Here is a 6605-nt window from a genome sequence, read left to right on the forward strand (position 1 = left end):
CATCATGTTTCCTCAACCGCCCCCTCATTCCAAAGTCAGCAGCCCACCCGCTGTGGAAACATGTTTTTATGGTAATGACTTGTTTATGCAAATGACACCATTGCCTGCTATAAAAATTTCCCAGGATCCCTTCCTAATGAGCTAAAATATGTCCATTCCCATATAGAATAACCAATTGAACAGGTCAATGCATACATGATCATCAGGGGTAGCTTTGTAAGGATGGAAGGATGAGGGCTGGCTGGAAGCTGCCATCATTTCAAGGAGGTGATGGCATCAGGCCCACCATCTTGCTTGGTGACAACCTCACTCTTTCTCCATGTAGTAGTCCTTCCCTGGAACAGAAAGATAGAGTGATTTTTCTTTATTCTTACGTGATACATATAAGAAATGCTTCCATGCTCAATAAACAAGTTGCTTTTATTCTTTACCAGATTCTGATCAATAAACCATGCTCTTGCCAAGCAGTCATCTGTTGTTAATTTGTTTTTTTTTTATTTGCCAAGTTGAGTATTGGGGCTTTCTTCATTTCAAGCAGTTTTTGCTTTAATCGTGCCACAGTTGCTATTCCATCTTGTTTGAGAAGTTTATAAAAATGCAGACAAGAAGTTTCAACATTTCTAGTGCGTCATGGAGCTTTTCTATGAAAATGAGGTTTTCTAAAGAAAATGAGAAAAATAGTGACTATCTTTCTGCTCACAGCCAACAAATCTGCTATATTTCCCATTGCTATAATTACTTTTCAAACAACACAGCTGAGAGTGTGAAAAAATTGAAAACTTGTGATGCCCAAATCACTCAGAGCTGTCCTGGTTTTCCGTTGACAATGACAATTGCCTACATATTTTCTAATTTTCCATTCTATACTAAGTTGGGAAAGCTGACATTCTTCTTTTGACTCACATTCACAAAAAGGGAAGAATTCCTTAATGGGGCTTTTTCTTGACAGATTCATGGCTTCAGTGCAATTAAATAAGTGAAAATTAAACATAAAAGCAATCTTGTTTTATGCTAAGAATACTACTATGTCAAATAAACCTATAAGGATTAGAAGTGTGGTGTAAGTTAAACTCTATTTTTATGCCTTGTATTATGATTTAACTTTGGAAAATATATGTTGACACAAGAATATAATATTCTATGTTATTTCATGAAAATATTCTCTCATAGTATTTTCCATCAATCACTTTCCCTTCATTTAATTATTTAAAGGTTCTTAACAATATTTGTTATGCCATATTAACAGTTTCAAAAATCATTATTAATTATTGCAGTATATGCTTGAAATAATAAATATACATTTGGATTCAAATGACCTTTATCTCAGTTTCCTTATCTGTAGAAAGAGGAAGTAATGTCTACTTCTTAGGGTTCTTGAAAGAGCTCCATGTGATCATGATGGTGAACACCCACTGTCGTGCCATCATTTAAAATAATCACCACTCCTACACGTATATGTGCGTGTGTGGCTGTATGTGTGTGCGCATGGAGAATCCTGTGCCCTGGAAAACACGTGGCTCTGGATGCCAGCCTGCTGTGCCCTGGAAAACATGTGGCTCTGGATGCCAGCCTGCTGCGCCCTGCTGCCAGCTGCCCCCTCGTAAGCAACAGGCAGTGGACACAAGTCCTCTTCCACCTGTGGATAACAATTTCCTCATCTGTGATACAATATGTTTGGATAAGCCTAATATATAGTTCCTTCATGGCCTAAAAACCTGTTCTAAAGGTTTTTAGAAATTCAACTGTTGATTTCTTCCCTGCTCTACCCTTCATCTCAAAATAAACAATGACATGTACACCTGAGGAAAATCTCTGCATCCTGGTTCTATGGTCAAATACCATTAAATATATATATATATATATATATATATATATATATATATATATATATACTTCCTCCTAAATGACCAGAAACAATCCAGAGTGAGTTACTCCAAAGTCTTAAGGTCTTGGCAATGTTGCTAAGGTAGTAGACACTATATAAAAACTTTAAAGCAACTCAGTAGAGACAAATTTAACTAAGAAGCACCATTGTCACTGAAAAGATCTCATTACCAATTCAAGGAAGGGTCTCACCTAGACATAAACATTTTAGCATTAGCTGTAGCAGTATACTCATACGAATTTTAGGTCAGAAGATATGCACTTATATGTGCATGCCTGAGGCAAGAAACAATGCATGGAATGCTAGACAAATGTTTTTTACACATTTTTATTTCCTTTATTGTTTATGCTCTATTTCAAGTTCCTTGAGGGCCAGTGCCATGTCTGTCATATCTATTAAAAAGACCAACATTTATTTACTGCCTGCTAAGGATAGAAGCTGAAGTTGAATGGTTCTATGAAGACCTACAAGACCTTTTAGAACTAACACCCAAAAAAGATGTCCTTTTCACTATAGAAGACTAGAATGCAAAAGTAGGAAGTCAAGAAACACCTGGAGTAACAGGCAAATTTGGCCTTGGAATACGGAATGAAGCAGGGCAAAGACTAATAGAGTTTTGCCAAGAAAATGCACTGGTCATAGCAAACACCCTCTTCCAACAACACAAGAGAAGACTCTACACATGGACATCACCAGATGGTCAACACTGAAATCAGATTGATTATATTCTTTGTAACCAAAGATGGAGAAGCTCTATACAGTCAACCAAAACAAGACCAGGAGCTGACTGTGGCTCAGATCATGAACTCCTTATTGCCAAATTCAGACTTAAATTGAAGAAAGTAGGGAAAACCACTAGACCATTCAGGTATGACCTAAATCAAATCCTTTATGATTATACAGTGGAAGTGAGAAATAGATTTAAGGGCCTGGGTCTAATAGATTGAGTGCCTGATGAACTATGGAATGAGGTCTGTGACATTGTACAGGAGATAGGGATCAAGACCATTTCCATGGAAAAGAAATGCAAAAAAGCAAAATGGCTGTCTGGGGAGGCCTTACAAATAGCTGTGAAAAGAAGAGAAGCGAAAAGCAAAGGAGAAAAGGAAAGATATAAGAATCTGAATGCAGAGTTCCAAAAAAGAGCAAGAAGAGATAAGAAACCTTCCTCAGTGATCAATGCAAAGAAATAGAGGAAAACAACAGAATGGGAAAGACTAGAGATCTCTTCAAGAAAATTAGAGATACCAAGGGAAATTTTCATGCAAAGATGGGCACAATAAAGGACAGAAATGGTATGGACCTAACAGAAGCAGAAGATATTAACAAGAAGTGGCAAGAATACACAGAAGAATTGTACAAAAAAGATCTTCACAACCCAGATAATCATGACAGTGTGATCACTGACCTAGAGCCAGACATCCTGGAATGTGAAGTCAAGTGGGCCTTGAAAGCATCACTACAAACAAAGCTAGTGGAGGTGATGGAATTCCAGTTGAGTTATTTCAAATCCTGAAAGATGATGCTGTGAAAGCCCTGCACTCAATATGCCAGTAAATTTGGAAAACTCAGCAGTGGCCACAGGACTGGAAAAGGTCAGTTTTCATTCCAGTCCCAAAGAAAGGCAATGCCAAAGAATGCTCAAACTACCACACAATTGCACTCATCTCACACGCTAGTAAAGTAATGCTCAAAATTCTCCAAGCCAGGCTTCAGCAATACGTGAACCGTGAACTTCCTGATGTTCAAGCTGGTTTTAGAAAAGGCAGAGGAACCAGAGATCAAATTGCCAACATCTGCTGGATCATCGAAAAAGCAAGAGAGTTCTAGAAAACCATCTATTTCTGCTTTATTGACTATGCCAAAACCTTTGACTGTGTGGATCACAATAAACTGTGGAAAATTCTGAAAGAGGTGGGAATACCAGACCACCTGACCTGCCTCTTGAGAAACCTATATGCAGGTCGGGAAGCAACAGTTAGAACTGGACATGGAACAACAGACTGGTTCCAAATAGGAAAAGGAGTACGTCAAGGCTGTATATTATCACCCTGCTTATTTAACTTATATGCAGAGTACATCATGAGAAACGCTGGACTAGAAGAAACACAAGCTGAAATCAAGATTGCCAGGAGAAATATCAATAACCTCAGATATGCAGATGACACCACCCTTATGGCAGAAAGTGAAGAGGAACTCAAAAGCCTCTTGATGAAAGTGAAAGTGGAGAGTGAAAAAGTTGGCTTAAAGCTCAACATTCAGAAAATGAAGATCATGGCATCCGGTCCCATCACTTCATGGGAAATAGATGGGGAAACAGTGGAAACAGTGTCAGACTTTATTTTTGGGGGCTCCAAAACCACTGCAGATGGTGACTGCAGCCATGAAATTAAAAGATCCTTAGTCCTTGGAAGGAAAGTTATGACCAACCTAGATAGCATATTCAAAGCAGAGACATTACTTTGCCAACAAAGGTTCGTCTAGTCAAGGCTATGGTTTTTCCTGTGGTCATGTATGGATGTGAGAGTTGGACTGTGAAGAAGGCTGAGCGCTGAAGAATTGATGCTTTTGAACTGTGGTGTTGGATAAGACTCTTGAGAGTCCCTTGGACTGCCAGGAGATCCAACCAGTCCATTCTGAAGGAGATCAGCCCTGGGATTTCTTTGGAAGGAATGATGGTAAAGCTTAAACTCCAGTACTTTGGCCACCTCATGTGAAGAGTTGACTCACTGGAAAAGACTCTGATGCTGGGAGGGATTGGGGACAGGAGGAGAAGGGGATGACAGAGGATGAGATGGCTGGATGGCATCACTGACTCTATGGACATGAGTCTGTGTGAACTCTGGGAGTTAGTGATGGACAGGGAGGCCTGGCGTGCTGCGATTCATGGGGTCACAAAGAGTCGGACACGACCGAGCGACTGATCTGAACTGAACTGAAGGATCTATATATAGAGTAACGTAGTTTATCTGTACAACACAAAGAAGAAACACAAAGAAGGCAATTAGGCTTGATTAGGCTTTACAGCAGCCAGGAATCTGGGAACATGCTGTCTTTCTTCTTTACCATCCCAGGGTATGACTTCCATAAGATCACCTCGTGTTTTAGGATGGTTACTGGGGCTGTTACCATGTTTATACTTGAGGGTGAAGGAGAATGGAAGAAAAGAAAGGGATATAACTCTAGACTGGGTCTGAAACTTTAATGATCCTTTCCAGAAGTTAGAGAGAACACTCAGGCTAACCTCTCATTGCTGAGAACTTAGTCACAAGAAGACTGAGAATCACAAATATTTATGACAGTGTCCTCACCTAAAAATTAGGAGTCTGTTCTTTCCTTAAAGAACATTTAATATACAACTGATTCAGCTGTCATCTCCATGTTACAGAAGCAGACATTAAGGCTCACTGTGGTCAAATAATTGTGCACAATCAGAAAATACTATAGCTTGTGACCTACCTCATCCCAAAGCATGGACTCTTCATGATGGAACTCTGCCATCAGCGTTACCTCGCAGATGGCTGCCATGTAACAGGCATCAATCCAGGATCCTGCAGGGAGGCAGCGAACGGGCACCCTGGAGCAGCAGCAGTAAAATGGTGAAGAACGTGCTTCTCCAATCTTCACATGCTCCTGACTCCTTTGTGCATCTAGTTAAAGTGAAGATTCTGACTCAGTAGAAATGGGGTGGATCTGAGAACCTACGTTTCTAATAAGCTTGCAGGGAACAGCTATGCCGCTGGTTCACAGACCACTCCAGTAAAATAGCCACTTCACATGTGTGGCTATTGGGTACTTTAAATGCAGCTTTCCTGAATGGAGACGTGGTGTGCAGGAAGTATAAAACACAGAGTGGATTTCAAAGATTTAATAAGAAGAAAAATAAAAAATATCTCATTCATATTTTATATAGATTTCATGTTGAAATTACAGTGTGTTTTGGTTATCCTGGATTAAGTAAGATATACTATGGTAAATTAAATTAATTTCACCTATTTCTTTCTAATTTTAAAATAGAAAATGCAAGATCGCGTATATGGCTCACTTTATATTCTTAGTGGACAATGGTGGTCTAGATGCTTCATGCTCCTGCTAAGTTGCTTCAGTCCTGTCTGACTCTTTGCAACCCTATGGACTGTAGCCCGCCAGGCTCTTCTGTCCATGGGATTCTCCAGGGAAGAATACTGGAGTGGCCACTTGCTGTGGCCTCCTCCCGGGTATCTTCCTGACACAGGGATCGACCTGTTTCTCTTAAATCTAGCTGCACTGGCAGGTGGGTTCTTTACCACTAGCGCCAAAGATTTAATAAGAAGAAAAATAAAAAATATTTCATTCATATTTTATATAGATTTCCCTCCTGGGAAGCCCTAGTTCAAGCCCTGAATCCTCACTTAGTAGCAGAAAGACTAGGTAAATTAACTTGAATAAGTCCCATCACTTCATGGGAAATAGGTGGGGAAACAGTGGAAACAGTGTGAGAATTTATTTTTTGGGGCTCCAAAATCACTGCAGATGGTGACTGCAGCCATGAAATTAAAAGACGCTTACTCCTTGGAAGGAAAGTTATGACCAACCTAGATAGCATATTCAAAAGCAGAGACTTTACTTTGCCAACAAAGGTCCGTCTATTCAAGGCTATGGTTTTTCCTGTGGTCATGTATGGATGTGAGAGTTGGACTGTGAAGAAGGCTGAGCACCAAAGAATTGATGCTTTTGAACT

The sequence above is a fragment of the Bos indicus genome, chromosome 22 (genome assembly GCF_029378745.1).
Source record: "Bos indicus isolate NIAB-ARS_2022 breed Sahiwal x Tharparkar chromosome 22, NIAB-ARS_B.indTharparkar_mat_pri_1.0, whole genome shotgun sequence".
Taxonomy (NCBI): domain Eukaryota; kingdom Metazoa; phylum Chordata; class Mammalia; order Artiodactyla; family Bovidae; genus Bos; species Bos indicus.